This window comes from Geospiza fortis, unplaced genomic scaffold (genome assembly GCF_000277835.1).
Source record: "Geospiza fortis unplaced genomic scaffold, GeoFor_1.0 scaffold366, whole genome shotgun sequence".
In the NCBI taxonomy this organism is placed as follows: domain Eukaryota; kingdom Metazoa; phylum Chordata; class Aves; order Passeriformes; family Thraupidae; genus Geospiza; species Geospiza fortis.
In genome coordinates, this window is record NW_005054342.1 from 2,844,047 (window position 1) to 2,852,943 (window position 8,897).

Sequence of the window (8,897 nt, forward strand, 5' to 3'; positions counted from 1 at the left end):
TGGAAGTGTCCAAGGCCACATAGGATGGTGGCCCTGAACAAGCTGGTATAGTGGAAGGTCTTCCTGGCCATGGCAGGAGGGTTGGAACTAGATGATCTTTAAGGTCCTTCCAACTCAAACCATTCTAAGATTCTGTGATTCTGTGATTTTAAGAAAGATCATCAGTTTAAAAAAAACAGTCTGTGAGAATGCATTTGCTTCCAGAACAGTAATTTCAGAAATGGTTGATACAAACAATACAGTTGGAGGGAAAGAATAATTAAAAACACAAAGGAAATTTTATTTTAATGCTTCTGTAAACATTTTCATAGCCACTTAGATTTCTGGATCAGTTGCCAGAGTCCTGACCCTGCCAGAGTCCCTGTAGGTGGGATGCTGAACCTGCCTGAACTTCAGCTGATGGCACAGGCTGTGCCAGCCCAGCTGAGCTCACTGCAGGACCCAGAGATGAGTTAGCTGGTGGTCTGGGTGGAGACAGATCAGGCAGAAAAAGAAGGTATTTTGAATTTGGAAACTTGGTGGCAAAGTTCGAGAGTTTAATAAAGATAAGAAGCTTTTTCTCTCTTGTCATGTTTTCATGCGCAATCCACTTTCTATGTATCCACAGCAGTAGGTAAGGAAAAGGAAAGCATTCTGCTTCACCTTGGTTGCCTAGTCCAGACAGATCTCTTACTTGGCGTGAGAGTAAAGTGAAAGTTTGTCTGTCAGACTTTCTTGTTATCCTGTAGGAGCCACAGGATGCAGTGATGCCTTCTAGTGTACTGTGTGGCTGACAGGACAGCTTTGCACAATATGTGACAGAAGTGCTGTTCTTTCTCCTGTTTTACCTAGAAATTTTTCCTGTGTCTTGAAAACCACAAGAAAGATAGCTGAGGTTCCATCTACACCCACCTACCCCCCCCTCTTAAAACTGCTGGTTTTACTACTGGTTGTAGACAGGCAGTTTAATTGCACTTCCAGACCATAGGAGCTATAGGTGTGCCAAATCTGTTTGTATAAAACACATAGATTCTCTTTATACCCTCCCACTATGATCTGCACAAAGCTTAAACCTAGACTGAGCTCTCACTTCCCAAGTTTTCTGTATGAGATTAGTGTTGCACTCTAATTGAGCTTGTAGCACCCCAGAAATACACCCACCCAACTGAGAGGTGCAGCATGTTTGCACCATGTGACACGTGAGCTGCTCAGTACAAAGATCTCGAAAACTGAAGCATAGTATAGGTTAGAGTAGATGGTATATTCTGAACTGTAATATGTATTTTGTGATGGATTTCCATGAAAAGTATTACCACATTATTATGTGGTAGCTGCCCATAGAAAATAAACACAATAGCTTTTCATTTGCTGGCTCCTTTAGTACATGGTCAAAGAGAGAAAAGGATTTCATACTGCTATTGCTTAAGCTGGAACTCTGACATTTCTATAGCAGATGAAAAATTATTTTCTAGGCACATTTCTGAGTTCATCTGAACTGATAGAGGTAGCTGTTATCTTTCTGTAATATCAGAATGTTTGTTTGAGAAATAGTTATTCCTCTCCTTAAAGTATGTGAGAGCAGGATGCAGAGGGTCAAATACAAACTCTTTTGTGCAATAAATAACTCCCAAGTCATAACTCATCTCTTTATATAAGTATCCAGAAAGTTTTCAGCACATTTTTGTCTTGACCTTTTAGCACAAACAATGGTACTTCTGCTTGCTAGGCAACTGATTTTTGCCCATCACTTGAGAGGTTCAAATGATATAGCAGTGATTTTTTACCACTGTTTCAGAGGACTGCAGAAAGAAGAGGTATGTAATCGAATGGATAGCTTCAGGGAATTATTAACTGCTACTATAAAAATAACAGAAAATATTTCAGAACCCCCAACCATGACAAACGTTTTTTTGCCAGTGTACCATTTTAATGATAATTTTAAGAGGAGACAATCAGAACTGCAATCCAGAGAGCAGTTTCAGGCAAGAAGCAGTGGGAGAATTTCACAGTTCCTTTCAGATAAGAAATGTAACCAACATACACATGTGGAAAATAATTTAAAATGCACCATTAGAACTCCTCTCCTAAGTAAGGTAGTGATGAAAATCCTCCCCAAAATGTATCTAAAACTTGCTGTGGATGTGTATTTTCCTACTGTCATCACTGCAGCTTCCTGTGACTATGACAATACAAACCAGAACCAGACACTATTAATGATTTTAGTAGCACTGAGTGATGTGACTGTGCATGTTTTATAAATATTTACATTTTGTCTTTATTAATACAGGTTTTGCTAAGCTGACAAGGGACTGATTTCAGTAGGGAACGTAGGCTTCTGTTTGTCCCCCAAGTAATAGAGATAAAATTAACCTCCTTACACATAAGTAATAAAAAACCACTTTAATCCAAAGTTAATACAAGCTCTAGTCATATTCCCATCTTCATACAGACTTTGCTTTTGCAGGGTACTGTGCAACTTCACTTTCTTGGATGAACTGTGCAAAACAACATCAGTGTATCTGCCTAACAAATGCTCCCTGAAGAACGTGAAGATCCCGAAGGTGTTTGCAAGGGCGCCCCGTTAGCTTGCACACACCATCCGTGCCCTCAGTGCCCAATTCATGACCATAACCTCCTGCTCCCTCCTGTTCTCAGCTCGACACTGGGCAGGCTGGGTGAGGCTGCAGAAGCGGGGGTCTGGCTCTGGGGGTCTGTGCCACAGTGTCCCTTCGTCAAGACATCGGCCACCACTCACGAGCGGTAACTGCTTGCCCTTCTCCAGCCTGGAAGAGGCACCTGTGGAGCAAGACTGAACTTGAACTGAAGTGAGAAGATGGACAACAAGTGTAATGTTGCTGAGATTGCCAAAAATATTTTACTTACCAAGCGACACAGCTTTCATGGACTGAGAGACCTTTAGAAGAGAGGAACTGTGCAGCAGGAAATCTGGGCTCATTTCACTGTGCATATCATGCTGTGGCCAAAACCAAAGTAGCTGTGCTAACATGTGAAAAGTCATCTGATGAAAGGCCACTGCCAAACAGGCCCAACTCAGAGGAGGAATAGCCTTAATACATTTTTTTTTCTTGGTTTTGGTTCCAGAAGATGTCTGTGTCTCATGACTGTAATAATACTCAATCATCATGCTATAATGAAGGGCTTTTCATGTAATCATCTGTAGAACTCATTACTTTGGTCTATACCCTTATCGTGCTGAGCTTCCTGGCAAAATTCCCACTGACATCAGTAAGAGAAGGATTGGAACTTTCCTCAGCAGTTTACCGCTTTTGTTTGACAATACCATGCTTTTCAGACACTTCACAGTGGAGATTAAGCATTTAGACTCTTAATTCCTGAAATATTAAAAAGTCTCTGTAGAGATAACACACTTATTCTCAGAAGTCTAAGTTTGCTCTGGTCATTATTGCTTCTAAGAGTACAGCACCAAAGCAAGGCATGAACAGGTATGGAAAAGCTTTTATCCAAGATGCTGAAAATGGTAGACTCTCAAGGTGTTATGTCAAAAATAGGGAGGACGATAGGTGATTTTATATTGTGGATGATATAGAAATATTTGCTTGCTTTTTCTTACCATAAAAAAACCCCAATTAATCAATCCAAACCACTAAAAATTCCAAAGACAATGCACCCACAGATTTACTCATTATTTTTTAAAAATACACTTCATCCTTTTCAGCCAAGTTTTGCCATTAATTCTGAAGGGACTAGGATGCCCAGGAGATTAGTAGGATCTGAAAAAGGATTGGACATTTATAGGGATAGCCAGAACAAACATGATATGAACTCTATAAGCTCGTTTGTAGAGGTTAAGAGCTTGTTTTTCAAAATATTGAATGTATGTAATTCATTTTGACTTGAGTGGGAGTTCAGGCCATGCAGCAGTGCCAGAGAAGAGACCTTAATTTCCTGTCACAAGGGCCAAGTGTCTCTATATTTGGATATTCTTGCTTTTCATAATTTGCACCGCAGCAGCAATTAAGGGATAACATTACAGGCAACCATCCCATTGTACCAGAAATAACAGTTGTTCATTACTCCAGAGGCCTTCAGCTCTAAAGCCAAGGCAATTATCAGAGACAGTTTATTGAAAAGAAAAGTGAAGAGCAAATCCCTGCAGTGCCCGTTTTTAGGCGCCACGTGCAGGTGCCTGGGTGTGGAGGCTGCTCTGTGCAAACCCTTTGCTTGTCCCACACCCAGGCAGGCCACTTGAAGCAGTGGCAGAGGTGTCCCAGAGCTGCACAAGGAGGCACTGTAGCATTCCCTCTGGGGACCATGCTGGTCAGGCTGGGGAGCCCAGCCTGGGCAGGGCAGGGACAGGATGAGCTGGGCTGTGGGACTGCAGCTCTTGCTGTGGGGTGAGACACACGTCATCGCCAAGCATTATTTTCCCCTACTTCCAGCAAAGCTTTTGATGCAGTTGCCTGTCAGAGGGAGAGCAGCTGGTTATTGTGGGCTGCAGCTTGGGTTTTCAATGAACTAGGCATTTGTGAGTGAGGTCAGGAGAGCTGGTCCTCTCCCAGTGCAGCTGAAGCATCTGCTGTGAGGGTGTCACAGGAGACATCCTGCCTGATCACCCAGTTTCCAGACATGGAGAAGCAGACTAAGGGACTACAGAGACAGGTCAGGGAGTGCAGAGAACTTCTCCACCTTCCAACAAGCATCACCTTCATGGGTAGGTAACACAGGTGCACCTGTGCTGTGGTTTGCCATAAGACATGTATGTTTCCATAGCATCTTTACCATGTTTCTTAAGGATCATGCTTCACAAATACTTTCATAAGGTCCAATCTCAACTAAGGAGTTGCAGGCATATTCTAAATTTGGTGGATGGTACGTGGAATTTTTTGGCTACGTCTGCAGTAGCTCAGCAGAAGCAGACTGGAGGAAAAGGGATCTGGTGCTCCAGGGGTTTTTACTTTGGACCAAGTCCATGGCATGGCCTGAACACCTGCACACCCAGGACTGTCTCATGAAGGGCCCCTTCTTCTGTAGCCCAGACGCCTGCAGGGTGCAAGCCAGGCAGGCTGCTGGGGCAGGTAGGAGCTGCCTCAAGAAGAGTGTGCCTTGATCTGAATGAACAGACTCCTGCAGGTGTACCTGCACTCCCACGGGCATCAATTTTGTGGTCAGAAATAGACATAAAAGTTGAGGTTATGCACAGCACTTTAGCTGGCCAATCTCTTCTGTGAGAGGATGCACTGAGCTGTTTTTCCAGAAACATGACATTCTGAAGCCCAGTCGGAAACCCAGGGCTATGCTGCTTCTAATCCTAGCTCTCCTCTGAAATGCACATCTCTCTTTGTCCATCATTTTATCTGCTTCTTTTCCTTGCCTGGGTGTCATGAGGATTCAATTTTGCACATTAGTCCTAAGATGTGGAGGGTTCCATATAGGCATTGAAAGAAAAATAAATTGGAAAAAAAAATCACATATACTAGTGAAATTGCTTTATCATTATCATATTTGTTATTTTATCATCATATAAAGAAAAAAAAATGAAAGGAAGGAAAGAAACAAGAAGGAAAGACAGACTTCATGATCAGGGTATTGTCAAAGAGAAGTGGAGCTGGAAGGTGTCCAAACTGAGCTAGTATGCAGACATTTCCACAGTGCTTAGAATCTCCTCCACAACATCCTTGTTCAACATCAAAATACTCTGTTTTGTGAGTTGAAAGAGTTAAATTTTCCTATTCCTTTCATGTTGACTTTGTAAATGTATTGGAATAATGGATTAAATGCTATGTTTCTACTAAATGCTGCAGATATTAATATACATAGGGCAGTGTTTTGACAGTATCTATATGGAATACCTAAAAATCATAATTTTTAAGAATTTTTCTCTGAGAAGAATTTGATTTTTTTTATGATTTTTTTTTCTGATCCAGCATGTTGAAATGTTGAAATATTAGTTTCCCCAAGCGTGGAAATTCTTACTGGTTTTAATTATAATTATCCTAAATACTTTTGTTTCTTAAGCCAAATAGAGCAATAGCAGCCTGAATATGCTGGCCTACATGTTGTAATCTATTGAAATTCACGTCTCATGCTTTTTATTTGAGTAATTTTCCTTAATTTTTATTTTTTGACTGTGTATGCAATTTATGCAAGACATATTTATTCTAAAATAGCTGTTAGTCGTTTAAATCTTTTGCTCTATTGTTTCTAACATCAGACATTTCAGCAATGGCATCTTAGCAAAGCATAAAATGTCTTTGACTTTTTATGATAACATTTGTTTGATCTGTTCCCTTCTTGCTTAGCTTATGACATTAGAGAAGAATAGGCTATTGATAACCAAAGAAAAATATGTATGGAAAGTTTAAGATTTTTCCAGTAAACCACTCAAGTATGAGCTCACTTTTTTTTTTTTATACTAGACTTCTTTTCTTAGGTATTGCCTCTTTTTTTATGACTATGTCTAGAGATACTCATATCCCCAGGTGAGACCTGAGAGTATTTAAGGGGAAGAACACACCATCTGGAACATTTTTCACTTTATACATTTACAACATGATTTAGCTGAACCCATCAGCTCTGCAGCTTGGCTTGGGCTGTGCAAGTTGACTGGTGTTTTTCTAACTGCTGTCCCATAGGATTTATGGTTCTGCAGTCCAAATCCACCTTTCAGATCTCCTGCAATCTCACTGACAATTCATGATGTTGTATGAGGTTAGTTGAGGATATCATTTGCAGTTATGTGGAATCATGTGATGCCTTTATTTCCCTTTTGTTTTTTTTTTGTTTTTTTTTTTGTAACCTAGGGTCACTTTCTAGAGCAAAATCATGGCTTAATTACAGGGGCCTTATGGTCAGTAAATAAATTTGAGACTCAAAGGCAGTGCTGCAGTGACTAGTGATGAAGCAGAAGAGTCACAGTTTGGATAATAGATTTTCTACAGCATTTACATTTCAGTTATCACTGTTTTTTTTTTTCCACTCTTGGGAACCCAGTCCAAAAGCAGACCGGCCACTCTTAAGACTGAAAAAGCCCCCATGGATTTAGAAGATGAAGGATTGGCTCCTGGCTTGCTCAAAGAGACTACTGGAGGCCTACTACAAGTCCTTTTTGTTAGGATTGATGGAGGGAAACATTTTGTGTTGGAAGGTCATTCTGGCTGCTGCTTTATTTTCTGTTTGTCATCTGTTTTTACAGACCTGAAAAAGTGCTGGGTGTTTCCAGCCAGCCCTCCCTCCCTATCCTCCTTTCTACAGTATTCTTGAATATTCTCTGCAGCTCTGCCCTTTCATTTTGCAGCTGGGTGTCATGTCCAAAGAGAATCAGAGCCTACTGAGATCCAATCCATGGACTTGCTGGGGTTTGATTCTTGCCCTTCATGCATTATCAGAGAAAATTCTCAGCCTAAGGAATTTATATAACTGTTGAAAAGATACTAACAGCTGCAAATTGGCTTTTCCTGGCCATAGAAACATAGAATCACATTGAACAATTCCAAGGATCACAGTTAATACTAGTACGGGAGATAGTTGGCAATATGGACCATAAAACCAGGCAGCATCTCTCTCCTTCCTTGAGCTGGACTGTGTCCACTGGGATTTTGTCATTCTGTGCCAGAGGAAGTGACAGGTGAAGTTGAAATTTTATTTTAAACCTTTAACTTCCCATGTCACTTGACTATACCCTTGAAGGAAAGTGATTTATGATACTGGCTTTGCCTTCCTTGCTCTACTAGGAGATGAAGTGATGCCTGACAGGGATATCCATCTTCATTGCTGATATTTTGATTGGAATTGGTGGGTGCTAAAGATGCAAGAGACAGTGACTGTGCCTTTCAAAATATTAGGAGGTGAAGAAATATGCTTGAGGAGCTGGCAGATTATCAGAGGGGGGAAAAAATTTCCAAAAAAAAGAAATCTCTGTTAGAAAATCAGTGTTTGTTTGCTGACTCTACTAATTAGTCCATAGGGGTTTTGTCATGTAATTGTTACTGGAGACACTGGACAGAGGTGATAAAATCACTCCACACTTCAAATGCACGTGGTTTTTAGTCACCAATAATTTATGTTAGTTTTTTACTGGTGGCTATGAGTTATCAAGAAATATATCTTCTGGGTAGTGAAACCTACTCTCCTCTTGTAAATGCAGAACAAACCTGAGAGAGAACAACCCTGAGTAGTGTGCCACTGATGCATAGTAAATGCAATTGAAGGTAATATGATTTCTATTTGCAGGCACAATGCTAATACTGAAAGAAGAGCAAAGTTCCCCTTTGTGCAGGGGGCCTGAATGCACCAAAAATCACCTCCTGAGCACTCAAAATTATGTATTTCTTGTCCTTCTCTAAAGGTGTGAATGAATTTCAGTCAAGGGACACAAACCAACCACATAAAACCACATTCAGTTGTTTTTATTTTCTACTGGAATCATTGCAGTTTACATAAATGTAAACTGGTTGGTCTGGAAGCAGAAAACACCCAACCAACAACCAAGGTTAATTAAGTTTGTGTACTAAGTGGGCCCATCATCCAGTGCAATGATCACAAAAATGGCTTGAAGTTATTAAATAAAATCTTTGAGACTATCAGTCTAGTGCATAGTGAAAAGCCCAAAGATAATAGATTGCAGTAGATTGGTCTGTGTAAGCAAGAAAATAGCAGGGAACACATCAGATTCTTGATACATGGAAAATCGCTTTTTTCTTTTTTCTGGGAAAAAAACTGAAGCATCCATACATACACTCAACAGGTGTGTTTATTTTCATGTATGATATAGTTAGCAGCTTGTGCATCAATGTGTACATCAAGTGTTTGCTTTTAGAAAATTATATTGATTGGGGTTTTTTTGTCTTTTTAGAAAACCCATTGCAATACATACTGTGAGCATAGGGAATGACACAGCAAAAACAAGAGAGAAGCAATCAGCATTTTTTCCCCCCCCC

The 8,897-nt window shown here is 40.5% G+C and overlaps 1 protein-coding gene across 1 annotated transcript in view; it reads left to right on the plus strand.

Annotated features, from left to right (window-relative positions):
- ZBED1 (zinc finger BED-type containing 1) overlaps positions 1 to 8,897 on the plus strand; it is a 51,949-nt gene that overhangs the window by 21,471 nt on the left and 21,581 nt on the right. The window lies entirely within an intron of this gene.